At 45.3% G+C, this 18,678-nt stretch overlaps 1 protein-coding gene across 1 annotated transcript in view; it reads right to left on the reverse strand.

The window, feature by feature from the left end:
• Positions 1-3,730, reverse strand: part of LOC140212382 (progranulin-like) — a 37,842-nt gene extending 34,112 nt beyond the window's left edge. The window contains exon 1 of the mRNA XM_072283121.1: positions 3,666-3,730. The gene's annotated coding sequence lies outside the window, so the exon portion shown is untranslated. The remainder of the gene's footprint in view (positions 1-3,665) is intronic.
• Between the last annotated feature and the right edge of the window lie 14,948 nt (positions 3,731-18,678).

The following is an 18,678-nucleotide window of genomic DNA, read 5'->3' on the forward strand; positions in this document are numbered from 1 at the left end:
TCTGTACTCTTTCAAACTTATTAACACCTTTCCTGTAGGTAAGTAACCAAAACTGCACACAATACTCCAAATTAGGCCTCATCAACATCTTATACAACTTCAACATAACATTCCTCTCCTGTATTGAATACTTTCAGTTATGAAGTTCCTTGTGTCAAAAGCTTTCTTTACATCCCTATCTACCTGTGACGCCACTTTCAATGAAGTATGGTCCTGTATTCCCAGATCTCCCTGTTCTACCACACTCCTCAGTGCCCTACCGTTCACTGTGTAAGACCTCCCCTGGATGGTCCTATTGAAGACCAACACTTGTCTGCATTAAAAATTCCATCGGCCATTGGTCTGTGATCTCACTACAAATTTGTTCCTCTAAATCCCTTGGATTATTGGGTGGTCTGTAATATAGCCATACTAACATCGAATCATAGCATCATAGAAATCTACAGCACATTACAGGCTGTTCAGCCCACAATGTTGTGCTGACCATGTAACCTACTCTAGAAGCTGCCTAGAATTTCCCTACCGCATAGCCTCTATTTTTCCTGAGCTCCATGCACCTAACTAAGAGCCTCTTAAAAGCCCTATTGTATCCGCGTCCACCACCGTTGCTGGCAGTGCATTCCACGCACCTACCACTCTGTGTAAAAAAAAACTCCTTCTAATATCCCCCTTGTACCTACTTCCAAGCACCTTAAAACTGTGTTAGCCATTTCAGCCCTGGGAAAAAGCCTCTGGCTATCCAAATGATCAATGCCTCTCATCATCTTATACACCTCTACCAGATCACCTCTCATCCTTCGTTGCTCCAAGGAGAAAAGGCCAAGTTCACTCAACCTGTTCTCATAAGTCATGCTCCCCAATCCAGGCAACATCCTTGTAAATCTCCTCTGCACCCTTTCTATAGTTTCCACATCCTTCCTGTAGTGAGGTGGCCAGAACTGAGCACAGTACTCTAAGTGGGGTCTAACTAAGGTCTCATATAGCTGTAACATCACCTTACAGTTCTTGAACTCAATCCCACGGTTAATGAAGGCCATCACACAATATACCTTCTTAACGACACTGTCAACCTGTGCAGCAGCTTTGACTGGCCTATGGAGAGGCACCTCAAGATCTTGTTGATCCTCCACCTAGGTCATACCGTTCTTATTTCTCAGTTCCACCCATAACTCCTCACTAGATGAGTTCACCAGGCGGTCCTGACTGAACACTGATGTGATACTTTCCCTGACTAGTAATGCTACCCTTCCCACTCTGTCACATCTAAAACAACAGAACCCCAGAATACTGAGCTGCCAGTCTTGCCCCTCCTGCAACCAAGCCTCACTTGGCTGCAATGTATCATAGTTCCAGGTGTTGGTCCATGCTCTGAGCCCATCCACCTTGCCTACCTACAATACTTCCTGCATTGAAATATGTGCAGCTCAGGACATTAGTCACACCATGCTCAAGCTTATGATTCCTGACTTAGGCTCAGATCTTCAGAATATCTGTCTCCACAACCTCTCCACTAACCGTTCCGGCACACCGGTTCCTGTCCCCCTGCAGCACGAGTATAATCTACACCATGCAACATTAGCAAGCCCTCCCTCTTACACCAACCCCTTAACCACGTGTTAAACTCTATAATCTTCCTAGATCAGACCTCATTAGCATGTGGCATGGGCAGCAACTGATGTTCTCAGTATTATTTTAATTTGCACAATTTGTCTTATTTTTACACATTGGTTATTTCTCGGTCTTTGTTTATATATAGCTTTCATAAATTCTATTGTAATCTTTATCTTTCCTGTAAAGGCCTGCAAGAAATTTATGTCAGGGTTTGGTATGGTAGCATATATGAACTTTGATAAAAAGTTTACTTTGAACTTTGAGCTTTAATCAAATTTATCTACCTACAGGGTTACGGGGAGAAGGCAGGAGAATGAGATTGAGAGGGATCGAATGACAGTGCAGACTTGATGGGCTGAATGGCCTAATTCTGCTCCTATGTCTTACGGTCTTACATTCACGGTGCCCTCTTAGCTTTATTCCCAAGGTTGCATCGGATTCCTGAGCCATGACATCCCTGATCCAATTTCACTTCCTATTTTATTCCACAAGTTCCTAGTTCCTCCTCCAGATCACAATGAGTGTTCCAGCTACGAATGAAGAAGTCCTACATAACACAACCCCACAGTTCCACAGTGCAGCTGCTGCAAAATCGCTACCTCTGGTTCATCTGAAACCTCAAGCAAGAAACCGCCACAAGTTTACAAGTTTACAAACCCATCTCCAAATCAGTTCTTTCAGTACTTTTCCTTTCCAGTTTTACTGAACCATAAATGTAAGTGTTCTGCTTTATTTTTGGAATAGGCAGAGCTGTGATGACATCAGAATCAGGTTTATTGTCACTGACATACAGTATTGTGCAAAAGTCTGAGGCACGTGTTTATAGCTTGGGTGCTGTAGGCTTTTGCACAGGACTGCAGTGACTTTATGTATTGCTCTGTACTGCTGCCGCAAAACAAAAAGACAAATTTCATGACATATGTGAGTGATGATAAACCTGATTCTGATCTGGGTCTGGGTCTCTACTGTGGACTGAGAGCGGGAAGGGGACAGGGAGGGGGGAATCATGGTTGGGAACAGGGGAAGGGAGAGGGGAGGGAGTGGAAAGCTCCAGGGAGACATTCTGTAATGATCAATCAACCATTTGTTTGGAATCAAATGATTTAGCCTGGTTTCTCAGGGCAGGGTGTGTCTGCACCCACACCAACCCTCCCACACCCCTGGCACTCCTTCTCTGCCATCTGTCTCACACCCCTCCCGCAGCACTCCACCCTCACCATTTCCAACATCCTTTGCTCCCGCCAGATTTACAAACTCGCTCTCCGCTCCATGTTGACAAATCCAGTACTGGGTAAAGGTCTTAGGCACCTTAGCTATATATACAATCGACAGATGCCTGCTCTCCATCCTCTGGGCTCCCCTCCCATTTTCTTTCTCCCTAGGCCTCCTGTCCCATGATCCTCTCCCTTCTCCAACTTTGTATCCCTTTTGCCAATCAACTTTCCAGCTTTCCAGCTCTCAGCTCCATCCCTCCCCCTCCTGTCTTCTCCTATCATTTTGGATCTCCCCTCCCCCTCTCACTTTCAAATTTCTAACTAGCTCTTCTTTCAGTTAGTCCTGACAAAGGGTCTCAGCCGGAAACGTCAACTGTACCTCTTCCTATAGATGCTGCCTGGCCTGCTGCGTTCACCAGCAACTTTGATGTGTGTTGTTGGAAGAGCTGTGTACCTCCCAAGACTCAGCCCTCCCTTAGTGCAAAGATCTCAGCTGAAGTATTCTGGCGTGACCTCTGAATCAAAGGGCTAAATGCCAGCTTTGCTCCTGTGTCTTATGATCTTATTCTGATTTTCTAAACAAAACCAGAATATTTCATAAATGTTATTCATCTGTACTTCATTGTTTTACACATTTTAATTTCATTGTCAGAAAACATTTTTATACAATTAAATAATTTAGCTGATGTGGACCTCACAGTAGCAGAAGATAATATACTAAACAACGTATTAAAATGCGTTCAACATTAACACTACATGCATCTTAACTCACAAGAGCAACCCACTTAAATGTGAAAGGAAGTTTTAATGGAAGTGAAGCATAATGAACACTTTACTCACTGTGATAGCCGATCCTTTTCCAAAGACTCTGCTGTACTGTCAGGTCCCCCTTTTAAAGCATCTGGAAGCTGGAGGTGGAGCCAGTGTTGATTTAAAAAAAACAAGCAATATTATTAGGCAAAAGTGTTCTCATCTGACACTCATCAAAGAGGAAGGAATGCTTAAGTGATTTTGAGAAAGCCTTCAGAAAAGACCAATGTCTTTGTGATCGAAATGATCTCTCGTGGAGCCAGAAATGGAAGGTGAATAAAGTTCAAAGTTCCAAAGTACATTTATTATCAAAGTATGTACTTTATACAGTACTCAACCCTGACATCTGTCCTCCTGCAAGCAGCCATGAAACAAAGAAACATCATGGAAAGTATTTAAAGAAAATATCCAACACCCAAAAATGAAAAAAAAACTAATCACACAGACAGCAAAAAGTGAGCAAATAACACACAGGATATTAAACATCAAAGTGCAGTCTCCGAAACAGTCCAAAAGCCAGTCACCCAGTCAGTTCAGGTTAGCAGTGTGTCGATGACTGCAGGCCTTTGTCGCAGAGAGGGCTCTGCGCTGAAGCACCTCAATCACATTGCACAAGTAGCAAAAAAGTGTAACCAGAAACACATGGAACACGAACGGCAGAGTCCCATAGCCAGGAACTGCGTCAAGGTGATCAAACCTGTACCTTCCTCTGGAAGCAGCAAGACCTAAACCAGTCAAGTGCAGGCAGACAGCAAGGAAGACACGCTCACCTTCCATTTCAATCTTGTTCAGTAGTTTAATCAGTGAGGGGTAACGGAGCCAACTCTGGGTCGCGTTCTGCCATTAGGAAACAATGGCCGCACACAGCACTCTCAACCTTGCCAAGTTCTCCAGGAGGTAGCAAAAGCACCAGATCTCCCAGTCACCCAAAAATACATCATCACAATGGAAACTGCAGGCTGCAATCGATCTCAGTTCGGGAGAAGAAACATTTAAAAGAAGAAGAAGTGGAAGTCGTTCTGCAGGCTGTCTGCAGGATGCCGCCATTGGTTACATTGGTCACTGGCACCATCTTGAAAGAGTAGTTAGCATTTTAACAGAGCAGGAGACCAACCTCCACAAGACCATGTGGAGAGAGGTTAGAAATCAATGATAGAGAGAAAGGTGATTGTCTCATTGCTCTGTTTGCCCTTCAAAGTTCAAATTATTATCAAACTATGTCACCATACACTACTCTCAGATTCATTTTCTTGGGGGCATTAGCAATAGAATAAAGAATTACAATACAATCATTGAAAATAAACACACAAAGACTGGCAAACAGCCAATAAGCAAAAGAAGATGATCTGTGCAAATTAAAATGAGAATAAGTAAATAAATAATGAGATGTAGAGTCATTGAAAGTGAGTCCATAGGTTGTGGTTTCGGTTCGGTGTTGAAGAGAGTGAGGTTACCCACACTGGTTCAGGAGCCTGATGGTTGAAGGGTAATCACTGTTGCTTGTGGGTGGATCACTGTGCAATTCACATGAAGGAAGTGGTGGTGATTGTGGTGGGGCATGAGGGCTGTAGAGGCAAAGGTGGACAATGCTCTGATTAAAAAGGAACTCAGGGTGGTATGGTAGCGTAGCGGCTAGTGGAACGTTTTACAGCAACGGCAACCCAGGTTCAAATCCCGTTGCTGTCTGTAGGGAGTTTGTACGTTCTCCACGTGACCGCATGTGCTTCCTCTCACTGTCCTAAAATGGCTAAAGTTAGTTAGATGTGGGCATGCTACATTGGCAACAGAAGGTTGGTGACTCTTGTAGGCTGCCCTGCACAATGTTCGCTCACTTGATTTGACGCAATAAATGTATGTTTTGATGATTCGATGGCCACTATGAATGCCCACAAGAAAATGAATCTTTTATATATGCAAGCTCATGTGTAAGCTGATGACATATACTGTATGTACTGTGATAATAAATTTACTTTGAACTTTGAATTTTGAAATAAAGCTTATTTAATCATGGCAAAATGAAAGTATCAGGGCCCGATTTAGAATTTCAAAGTGAGAGTTACCAAGCTGGTTAGACAAAATGCACTCCAGGCACAGGAGAAATTGTGTAAGGTAACTATTAATGTTTGTGTGATTGAGGGAGGGCTTGTTCGCTTGGCCCAAGGGAGCCCTGTATTACCTCTTGGTTAATCAAAACAAACTGTGCTTCCACCCACTGAGCTCCTGGCAGACCTCAGACTGCACGTGTGCCTGGAGATGCTACTGTACAATATCCTGCCTGTGGTCACAGCTGCTCGCAAGCCATAGGTTACCACCAGCTTTCCCATGTCAGAGCAGTAGGCTCCATATTACTCTGGAGGTGACTCGTGATGTTTGATTCACATTCAATACAGAATGTAATAATGAGACCCTATGTTGATCAGGATTAACCATGGGTGTTGCGTCACAGCTGTCTACATGATACAGAACCCAGGGCAGCACGATACAGACAGCAGGCTATTGTCCACATAGCAGTCTCCCTCTCTCCTCACAGCTGATGAATCCAATGGAATGGCAGAGACCGATACTGCTTGGCACCAAGGGGGTCGCAGGAGTTGCCAGTCAGTGTTGAACTCAACTGTGGACTGCCTGAGGGACATCAGATCCTAATTTTTCTTCAGGGTTCACTCCCAAAGCCTTTCCCATGAGTGGGTATAGTCGCAAGGCAGCGGAGGTTTCAGATCAGAGCTTTCCTTCTCCTAGACGAGCTGCCAACCACAGCTGACGAGCCCCATCTGCCCAAAGCGACTGGTTTCAAGGTGCCAGTTACCTGCCTTTGCCCCTTCTCCTATCAGTAGAAATAGTTATGCCAGGCTTAGTCGGTAAGCCACACGTGAAGTCCAGAAGCCGGACTTGGTTGTCAGAGGCTATTTGAGACTCACACCACTGGGAGCATTTAATAGGTGGTGGGAGCTTCTCTCCACTACAATCCCCACCGGCTACAACAACCTTCAGGAACCATATAATAATACATCTGATGTTTAATGAAAAACCTAATCAGCTGCAGTGTAAATGCTGGGGAAGTGGGGTTAGTGGATATGGTCAACGGGCCAAGCAGCATCTATGGAGGGGAAACAGCCGACGTTTCAGACTGAGATCAGGGTGATCAGAGCTTCAGGCTTCTGTACCTCCTCCCTGAGGGTAGTGATGAGAGGAGGGCATGCTCTGGATGATGGATGTTACTGCCCTCTTGAGGCAATGCCTTTTGAAGGTGCCCTCGATGGTGGGGAGGCCAGTGCCCAGTATGATGTGCCCTAGGTCCGATCAGCATCAGCTGCTAATCTGTAACCTCCCTTGGACATCATGGAGAGAAGGCAGGAGAATGGGCTTGAGGGGGGTGATAAGTCAGCCATGATGGAGCTGCCGAGCAGACTCGATGGGCCAGTTGGCCTAATCCTGCTCCTGTGTCTTATGGTCTTATGGTCTTCCATCATAAGGTCAAAGGTGAGGAAGCTGGAATTTGCCAGGCTGAATGCACCTCCCAATAACACTGGACACGCTCCATAATGGAGCAATCTGCTTGAATGGCAACCAATCCATTGTCTCCACCAGCATAGCCACAGTCTGCCCCCTCTACACAATACACCACTCAGCAAGGCTACACCTCACACACCTACCACCATGACCACCAAGCATAAATTCAAGTTCAAATTCAACTGTCATTCAACCATACCCGCAAAAGAGTGTTCCCCTGGGGCCAAAGTGCAAAACACAACACCAACAGACGAGAGGGTGTACAGGAGTGAGATATGCCAACTAGTGGAATGCAGCCACAGCAACAACCTGGCAGTCAACATCAGTAAGGTGAAAGAGCTGATTGTGGACTTCAGGAAGGGTAAGACGAAGGAACACATACCAATCCTCATAGAGGGATGAGAAGTGGAGAGAATGAGCAGTTTCAAGTTCCTCGGTGTCAAGATCTCTGAGGATCTCACCTGGTCCCAACACACTGATGTAGTCTTAAAGAAGGCAAGACAGCGGCTATACTTTATTAGGAGTTTGAAGAGATTTGGCATGTCAACAAATACATTCAAAAACTTCTGTAGTTGTACCATGGAGGGCATTCTGACAGGCTGCATCACTGTCTGGTATGGAGGGGCTACTGCACAGGACCAAGAGAAGCTGCAGAAGGTTGTAAATCTAGTCAGCTCCATCTTGGGTACTAGCCTACAAAGTACCCAGGACATCTTCAGAGAGCGGTGTCTCAGAAAGGCAGTGTCCATTATTAAGGACCTCCAGCACCCAGGGCATGCCCTTTTCTCACTGTTACCATCAGGTAGGAGGTACAGAAGCCTGAAGGCAAACATGCAGCGATTCAGGAACAGCTTCTTCCCCTCTGCCATCCAATTCCTGAATGGACTTTGAAGCTTTGGACACATAATATACAGTATTTCTGTTTTTGCACATTTTTTCATAACCTATTCAATATATGTAATTGATTTACTTTTTTATTTATTATTAGGTTTTATTTTAAATATTTTTTTCTCTCTGCTAGACTGTGTATTACATTGAACAGCTGCTGCTAAGTTAACAAATTTCACGTCACGTGCCGGTGATCATAAACCTGATTAGTCATACACAGCATAAGGCACACATAGCACATACAAGATAGTACTAAACACACAGTCACACAAAACTATACCCAAGGCCCTGAGTGTCGTACCCTGTAGATCGATGGTGCACGGGATAGCGTCAGCAAGAACATGCCTGCGGCAGTTGGATCAGGCGCTGGTGCAGATGCAGACAAATGCAGTCCAGCTCGTCTTCCCAGTGAGCGAACAGGGGAGGGTCGCACTAAGAGGAGGGGCCAGCCTCAACCCAGCAAGGACTCCGGCACGCCCGCCACGCTGCTGCTCTCTTCCTAAACCACCTCTGGAGTCTCTTCAACCAACACATGCACAATGTGGGAGTATTAGTCGACGTTTCGAACCGAGTCTCTTCATCAGAACAGGTCTTGGCCAGAAACACCAACTGTACTTTTTTCCATCAATGCTATCTGGCCTGCTGAGTTCCTCCAGCATTTTTGAATGTGTTGCTTGGACAAGATTTTCTCTTGTTTGTGTGCAGAGTCTCTTCCCTGGGCAGCTGCAACAGGCACAAGGCCCGGTGCAGGCTATAAACCACCACAGTTAGTCCCGCCAGTCTACCAGTGGTGGGAGAGTGGAATGTGCTGCCTGGGGTGGTGGTAGAGACTGATACATTAGACCATAAGACCATAAGATACAGGAACAGAATTAGGCCTCATGTGTATTGAGGCTTGGAGTATTGTCAACAGTTTTGGGCCCCATATCTCAGAAAGGATATGTTGTCATTGGAGAGAGCCCAGAGGAGGTTCATGAGGATAGTTCTGGGAATGAAGGGGTTAACATATGAGGGGCGCTTGGCAGCTTTGGGCCTGTACTCACTGAAGTTCAGCAGAATGCGGGGGTGGGGGGGGGGATTTCTCATTGAAACCTACCAAATGTTGAAAGGGCTAGATAGGGTGGATGTGGAGAGGATGTTTCCTATGGTGGGGGTATCCGGAGATAGAGGGTGCAGCCTCAAAATTGAGGGATGACCGTTTAGAATGGAGGTAAAGAGGAATTTTTTTAGCTGGGGAGTAGTGAATCTGTGGAATGCTCTGCCACAGACTGCGGTGGAGGCCAAGTCAATGGGTATATTTAAGGTGGAAATTGATAGTTTTCTGATCGGTCAGGGCATTAAAGGACATGATGAGAAAGCAGGTGTATGGGGTTGAGCGGGATTCGAGATCAGCCATGATGGAATGGCGGAACAGACTCGAAGGGCTGAATGGCCTAACACTGCTCCTATATCTTATGGTCTTATGTGTGGCGCCTTGTCAAAGGCTTCTGAAAATCCACTTACACAACTTTGACTGTTTCTTCTATGTCTTTCCTGCCTGTTATTTCTTCAAAAAATTCCAACAAATGTGTCAGGCGAGGGTTTCCCTTGAGGGAACCATGCTGACTATGGCCTGTTTCATCATCTGCCTACAAGTATTTATTCTTAACAATCAACTCCAACAACTTCCCAACCACTGAAGTCAGAATAACAGGCCTATAATTTCCTTTCTTCTGCCTCAATAGGTCAATACGTTTTTTTCAATAGTTACACTTAATGGCAGAGAAATGTATGCAGTATACATCCTGAAATTCTTTTTCTTCAGGATGTAAATTGTGTACATTTCTCTCTCCCTTCTTCAAGAGTGGAGTGACATTTGCAATTTTCCAGTTTTCCAGAGCTATTCCAGAAACTAGTAATTCATGAAAAATCATTACTAATGCTTCCACAATCTCTTCAGCCACCTCCTTCAGAACACTGGGGTGGGCCCCATCTGGTCCAGCTACCTTCAGACCTTTTAGTTTCTCCAAGAACCTTCGCTCCAATTATGGTAACTTCACACACTTCATGCCCCCTGACACCCAGAACTTCCGCCATACTGCTGGTGCCTTCCACAGTGAAGACTGATGCAAAATACTTACTCAGATCTTTCACCATTTCATTGTCCCCATTACTACTTCTCCAGCATCGTTTTCTAGCAGTCTGATGTCTACTCTCACCTCTCTTTTTTCACTTTATGTATCAGAAGAAACTTCTGGTATCCTGTTTAATATTATTGGCTAACTTACTTTTCTGTTCCATCTTTACCTTCTTAATGACTTTTTTAGTTGCCTTCTGTTGGTTTTGTAAGGTTTCCCAATCCCATAGCCTTGCAGATTTTTGCTCTGCGACGAGATTTGCTCACATATGCCCTCTCTTTGGCTTTTATGTTGGCTTTGACTTCTCTTGGTAGTCGTGGTTGTGTCAACTTTCCTTTAGAATACTTCTCCCTCTTTGGGTTGTATATATCCTGTGCCTTTCAAATTGCTTCCAGAAATTCCATCCATTGCTACTCTGCCATCAAATCTGCTAGTGCTCTTTGCCAATCAATTCTGGCCATCTCCTCTCTCATGCCTCTGTAATTCCCTTTACTACATTGTAATACTGATACATCTGACTTTAGGTTTTCCTTCTCAAATTTCACAGTGCATTCGATCATATTATGACCACTTTCCTGAAGGGTTCTTTACCTTAAGCTCTTTAATCAATTCTGGTTCGTTGCACAACACCCAATCCAGAATAGCCGATCCCCTAGTGGGCGCAACCATAAGAAGCCATCTCGTAGGCACTCAAATTCCCCCTCTTGTAATCCAGCACAAACCTAATTTTCCCAATCTACCTGCATATCGAAATCCCCCATGACTATTGTAACATTGCACTTCCGGCATGCTTTTTCTGTCTCACGTTGTAATTTGTCAGCTACGTCCTTACTACTGTTTGGGGATCTGTATACAACTCCCATCAGAGTCTTTTAACCCTTACAGTTCTTTAGCTCTATCCATAATGATTCAACACCGTCTGACCCTATGCAACCTCTTTCTGATAATTTGATAATCTGATAATTTTTTACCAACAGAACAATGCTGCCCCCTCTGCCTTCCTGCCTGTCCTTTTGATACAATGTGTATCCATGGACATTAAGTTCCCAGCTACAACCTTCTTTCAGCCACGATTCAGCGATGCCTCCAACGTCATAACTGCCAATTTGCAATGTGAAGTTCATCTACCTTATTCTATATACTGCGCGCATTCAAATACAACACCTTTAATCCTCTATTCACCCTTCTCGATTTTATCTGCCTTTTACGTTGCAACTTGTCAACTGCAATTTTGCCCTATCAACAGCCTCTCCTCACTACACATTGCCTCTGTTTGTAAACCAGCAACCTCATTTTCAGCACTATCATCTGCCTTTCCTACGATACTTCTTGTATTGAAATACAGGCAGCTCAGGACACCAGTTGCACCATGTTCAACCTTTTGATTCCTAACTTTGCCTGAGTTCTTAGTAACATCTGCCTCCACAACCTCTCCACTAACTGCTCCCAACCCCCTGCAACTCCAGTTTAAAGATCCATTTAACCCAGCCATCTCCTGAGAAATATTAGACTTTACCAAGTTTGAGAACTTTGTCCTCTATACTTTCACATAATAGACTAAAGACTTAAAGATTAAAGATTAGCTTTATTTGCCATGTGTACATCAAGACATAGAGTGGAAAGTTGTTTGCATCAATGACCAACACAGTTTTTGTCACCTCGTTTCGAGTGCTAATGTAGCATGCCCACAATTTACTAACCCTAATCTGTACGTCTTTGGACTGTGGGAGGAAACTGTAGCTCCTGGAGACTGTAGCTCCCGGAGACTGTAGCACCCGGAGACTGTAGTTCCCAGCAACTGTAGCTCCCGGAGACTGTAGCACCCGGAGACTGTAGCTCCCGGAGACTGTAGCACCCGGAGACTGTAGCTCCCGGCGACTGTAGCTCCCGGAGACTGTAGCACCCGGAGACTGTAGCTCCCGGTGACTGTAGCTCCCGGAGACTGTAGCACCCGGAGACTGTAGCTCCCGGCGACTGTGGCTCCCGGCGACTGTAGCACCCGGCGACTGTAGCACGCCATACGGTCATGGGGAGAAGACACAAACTCCTTATAGACAGTGGCGGGAATTGAACCCCAATCATGTTGCTGTAAAGTGAAATACTAGCCACTGTGATACTGTGCTACCTACATAATATATATATTATATGTAGCATAGTATATAATTTACTGTTATGTAAAATTTAGAACAGGAAATATTTATTACTTTAATTTCATTTTTGACTAACATTGCACAATTTACCATGGATTTCGGCACAGACTAAAAGGGCCGAGATGGCCTGTTTCCATGCTGTAATTGTTATATGGATGATAGATTTAGTTCTCTGTAAATCATTGATAAATGACTGGAATTGTCTGATTGTAAGCTGATATCTGAAACAATGAATAATTGTGAAGGAGGAACAACTGCAAGTGCCTTTGGGAGGGGTTGAAACTGCAGATCTGTTAGACTGAATAAATGTGAAACTCTTTAAGAAATGAAAGTGTCACTAGATAAAGATGACACCATCAGTCAAGACCAGATCTCTTTGGAATTCAGTCATCTGACTTGCACATAAACGAACCATTCACCAAAACACAAACCAGAGAAAAGTTGCAGATGCTGGTAATCTGAGCAACACACACAAAATGCTGGAGAAACTCAGCAGGCCAGACAGTTTCTATGGAAAAGAGTACAGTCGACGTTTTGGGCTGAAACCCTTCAGCAGGTCTTCTAAAGAAGCCCCCAAATGTCTGAGAAATCCATCAAGGCCAATTTTCTGCCCATCTAATGTGAAGAACAGACTCTTTCTAAGTCTGTCTACAGCAACTACCCAAATAGGCAGAGTTAGGATGGCACCAAGGGGCAGCTTCTTCTAGTTCGTATGTGGAAACAGCTTAAAATCCTCTCTTTAATGTCTCTTTTTCTCCCTCTTCAAGGAGATTGGAATTCTATTGAGGTGCTTATCAGCAAGTGGCACTCAAACTGCAGTTCTTTATGGTGGATGTGTTCCTGTACCTGCAGGTTGTGGGCCAATCATTTTCCAACATTCTCCAGGCATCTCTTGGAAGCTGCTGCTTTGGGGTGCAGCCCTGCACGAGTGATTCCAGGCCAGTGTTAATGACTGAGGCATCGCGGTAGATGGAACATCAGGACGGAGGTCTCTGTAGCCAGGTGGCCGCACTCTCTCTCTTTATCTCAATGGTGGGGGCGGGGGGGGGGTAGTGATGGAGTTTGCTGCTGGAGAGCTTTGGAATAAAATGTGACACAGCAGACTGTAACATCGCAACAGCGACTGTCACCCTCCCCTTTTACTGTGAAAATGGATGATATCTCTCTGTCCCTTGTTAGTGGGAGAGAGAGCCTATGGCATGTCAAATTGTTGGGTAGACAATAGATTTTGTTGACTGCAGAACATGGTCACTCTTTGGGTGCTTTGCTTTTGCTTGGTGGGTGGTGGACGCTGATGCTTTTTGTTGAAACGGACAGGGGAGAGGTTGACACTTGCTGCTGCCTGCGCGGGCTGGGGGAGAGGGGGCTTTGGGGTTCTAACGATTTCCTGTCGTTCATTCTTTAGGGGTTCTGTTTCTTGTGGACGTCTGCGAAGACAAGTATTTCAGGTTGTATGCTGCATACATTCTCTGATAATAAACAGATCCATTTGAACCATTTGAACTAGAGGGTGGCCACTCGTACACCACTGCAGATCCTTTGTAGTTGTAGTTCTGCCTGGTGAGTCAGCCCACAGATTTAGATTTACCACGTCAACATTGAAGCATACATTACTGTCCTTAAACACTAACCTGATGTCCAACTCTGCACATCCCTGTCCCTAAACCCCATTCTGAACTGTAACTCTGCACATCCTTGTCCCTAAATCCTGACATAAGACCATAAGACCATAAGATATAGGAGCAGAATTAGGCCATCTGGCCCATCAAGTCTGCTCTACCATTCAATCATGGCTGATCCCTTTTGCCAATCACCTGTCCAGCTCTTGGCTCCATCCCTCCCCCTCCTGTTTTCTCCTATCATTTTGGATCTCCCCCTCTCCCTCCAACTTTCAAATCTCTTACTCACTCTTCCTTCAGTTAGTCCTGACGAAGGGTCTCGTCCTGAAACGTCGACTGTACCTCTTCCTAGAGATGCTGCCTGGCCTGCTGCATTCACCAGCAACTTTGATGTGTGTTGCTCATTTTTCTTTTATTTTTTACATACTTGAAAAAGTTTTTACTATCTCCTTTGATATTATTTGCTAGCTTGCTTTCGTATTTCATCTTTTCCCTTCTAATGATTCTTTTAGTTGCTCTCTGTAGGTTTTTAAAAACTTCCCAATCTATCTTCTCACTAATTTTTGCTTTGTTGTACGCTCTTTATTTTGCTTTTACAAAAGCTTTGACTTGTCAGCCACGGTTGTACTGTTTTACCATTTGGGTTTTTCTTCATTTTTGGAATATGCATGTCCTGCACCTTCCTCATTTTTCACAGAAATGCACACCATTGCTGCTCTGCTGACATCCCTGCCAGCAGCTCCTTACAAAGTAGCTACTTTGGCCAACTCCTCTCTCATACCACTGTAATTTCCCTTACTCCACTGAAATACTCATACATCAAACTTTACTTTCTTTACTTTACTTTCTCCCTATCAAATTTCAAGTTGAAGTCAATCATATTGTGATCACTGGTTCCTAAGGGTTCTTTTACCTTAAACTCCCTAATCGCCTCCAGTTCATTACATAACACTCAATCTAGTATAGCTGATTCCTTAGTAGGGTCAATGACAAACTGTTCTATAAAACTGTTCTTAGGCATTCAACAAATTCACTGTCTTGAGATCCATTACCATAATATGAACTGTAGCTCCCGGCATTCCCGTCCCTAAACCCTAATCTGACATTTGACTCCCCAAATCCCCGTCCCTAAACCCTGATCTGACATCTGACTCCCCAAATCCCCGTCCCTAAACCCTGATCTGACATCTGACTCCCCAAATCCCCGTCCCTAAGCCCTGATCTGACATCTGACTCCCCAAATCCCCGTCCCTAAACCCTGATCTGACATCTGACTCCCCAAATCCCCGTCCCTAAACCCTGATCTGACATCTGACTCCCCAAATCCCCGTCCCTAAACCCTGATCTGACATCTGACTCCCCAAATCCCCGTCCCTAAGCCCTGATCTGACATCTGACTCCCCAAATCCCCGTCCCTAAACCCTGATCTGACATCTGACTCCCCAAATCCCCGTCCCTAAACCCTGATCTGACATCTGACTCCCCAAATCCCCGTCCCTAAACCCTGATCTGACATCTGACTCCCCAAATCCCCGTCCCTAAACCCTGATCTGACATCTGACTCCCCAAATCCCCGTCCCTAAACTCTGATCTGACATCTGACTCCCCAAATCCCCGTCCCTAAACCCTGATCTGACATCTGACTCCCCAAATCCCCGTCCCTAAACCCTGATCTGACATCTGACTCCCCAAATCCCCGTCCCTAAACCCTGATCTGACATCTGACTCCCCAAATCACCGTCCCTAAACCCTGATCTGACATCTGACTCCCCAAATCCCAATCTGACATCTGACTCCCCAAATCCCTGTCCCTAAACCCTGATCTGACATCTGACTCCCCAAATCCCTGTCCCTAAACCCTAATCTGACATCTGACTCCCCAAATCCCCATCCCTAAACCCTAATCTGACATCTGACTCCCCAAATCCCCGTCCCTAAACCCTAATCTGACATCTGACTCCCCAAATCCCTGTCCCTAAACCCTAATCTGACATCTGACTCCCCAAATCCCCATCCCTAAACCCTAATCTGACATCTGACTCCCCAAATCCCTGTCCCTAAACCCTGATCTGACATCTGACTCCCCAAATCCCTGTCCCTAAACCCTGATCTGACATCTGACTCCCCAAGTTCCCGTCCCTAAACCCTAATCTGATCTTTAACTTCCCACTTTCCTGTGCAGAGGGACTTGGGAGTGCTTGTGCATGAATCACAAAAGGTTGGTTTGCAGGTGCAGCAGGCTATCGAGAAGGCAAATGGAATGTTGGCCATTGCTAAAAGGGATTGAATTTAAAAGCAGAGAGGTTATGCTGCAATTGTACAGGGTACTGGTGAGGCCACACCTGGAGTACAGCGTGCAGTTCTGGTCTCCTTACTTGAAGAAGGATATATTGGCTTTGGAGATGGTGCAGAAGAGATTCACCAGATTGATTCCAGAGATGAGGGTGTTAGACAATGAGGTGAGATTAAGTCTCCTGGGACTGTACTTCTGGAATTCAGAAGAATGAGAGCAGATATTATAAAAACATACAAAATGCGTGGAATGGGCTGCCGGTGGCAGTGGTGGAGGCGGAAACGATAGGGTCTTTTAAAAGACTCCTGGATGGCTACGTGGAGCTCAGAAAAATAGAGGGCTATGGGTAAGCCTAGGCGGTTCTAAGGTGGGGATATGTTCAGCACAGCTTTGTGGGCTGAAGGGCCTGTTTTGTGCTGTGTGTTTTCTGTGTTTTTATGTTTCTAAAATTATGAAAGGGATAGGTAGGATAGATGCAGGAAAGTTGTTTCCACTTGTAGGTGAGACTAGAATTAGGGAACATAGCCTCAAGATTTGGGGGACTAGATTTAGGATGGAGATGAGGAGGAACTACTTTTTCCAAGGACTGGTGAATCTGGGGAATTCTCTGCCCAATGAAGCAATGGAAGCTACCTCAGTAAATATATTTAAGACAAGGTTGGATAGATTTTTGCATAGTAGGGGAATTAAAGGTTATGGGGAAAAGGCAGGTAGGTGCAGATGAGTCCTTGGCCAGATCAGCCATGATCTTATAGAATGGCAGAGCAGGCTCGACGGGCCAGATGGCCTACTCCTGCTTCTATTTCTTATGTTCTTATGTCCACATCCTTGTCACTAAATCCTAATCTGACCTCTGACTCCCTACATCCCTGTCCCCCGCCCTAATCTGACCTCTAACTCCCCATATCCTGTTCCTAAACCCTAATCTGACCTCTAACTCCCTACATCCCTGTCCCCAAACCCCAATCTGATCTCTAACTTCCCATATTCCTGTTCCTAAACCCGGATCTGAACTCGAACTATTCACGTCCCTGTCCCTAAACCCTAATCCGACCACTAACTTCCCACACTGTCCCCCAAGTATAGCGGAGTGGATGTGGAGGGGAAGGATAGTTTCCTATAGTGGAGGGATCTAGGACCAGAGGGTATAGCCACAGAATAGAGGGACATTCATTTAGTACAAAGATGAGGAGGAATTGCCAGAGGGTGATGTATCTGTGGTATTTACTGCCACAGATGGCAAGGGAGGCCAAGTCTTTGGGTATATTTAAAAAGGAGGTTGATAGGTTCTTGATTACTCAGGGTGTCAATGGTTACAGGGTGAAGGCAGGAGAATAGGGTTGAAAAGTGGGGATAAACCAGTCATAACAGAATGGCAGAACAGACTCGATGGGCTGAATGGCCTAAGTCTGCTCCTATGACTCATGGTCTGAAAAAAACGATCCCTACAAACTTAAAAGACAATTAAATTTGATCCAGACCTTGACAGACGTCGCAGCTCAGTGTCACTTTGACTGGAATACAGGGCATTACACTACCTGCCTGATCCTGTTTACGTCCAGAAGGACCACATTTCAGGTTAAGTGGATGATGAATGGGAAAATGCCCTCACCCGACCCCGTGAAGAGCCCAGGCTTCGCTGCTTCGTAACCGTGCTGGGTCCACAGGATAGGAAATGGATTTTGCCCATCAAGGAGATGGCAAGAGATAATTGTGGAAGGTAGAGGTCGACCACTTCCCATTGCACAGCAATGGCTCTGTCATGGGGTGAGTGAAGAGTACAAAGTTCCTTGGCATGCGTATTACAGACAATCTAAACAGAAACCAGAATGTCCTTACCGATTTGTTATTCAGTCAGAGAAAACACTCAGAGGCCACGTTTTCGCTTGATCAATTCTTTATTTAATTTGATCCGAAGAGAGGTAGACCTGAGGAGGGCTAAGGCACTGGTGACCCCTGTTTCCATCCAGGGGGTCAGTGTGGACACGGTGGAGGATTACAAATACCTGGGGATATGAATTGACAATAAACTGGACTGGTCTAAGAACACTGAGGCTGTCTACAAGAAGGGTCAGAGCCGTCTCTATTTCCTGAGGAGACTGAGGTCCTTTAACATCTGCCGGATGATGCTGAGGATGTTCTACGAGTCTGTGGTGGCCAGTGTTATCATGTTTGCTGTTGTGTCCTGGGGCAGCAGGCTGAGGATAGCAGACACCAACAGAATCAACAAACTCATTCGTAAGGCCAGTGATGTTGTGGGGATGGAACTGGACTCTCTGACGGTGGTATCTGAAAACAGGATGCTGTCCAAGTTGCATGCCATCTTGGACAATGTCTCCCATCCACTACATAATGTACTGGGTGGGCACAGGAGTACATTCAGCCAGAGACTCATTCCACCGAGATGCAACACAGAGCGTCATAGGAAGTCATTCCTGCCTGTGGCCATCAAACTTTACAACTCCT

This window comes from Mobula birostris, chromosome 19 (assembly GCF_030028105.1).
Source record: "Mobula birostris isolate sMobBir1 chromosome 19, sMobBir1.hap1, whole genome shotgun sequence".
NCBI classification, from domain to species: Eukaryota; Metazoa; Chordata; class Chondrichthyes; order Myliobatiformes; family Myliobatidae; genus Mobula; species Mobula birostris.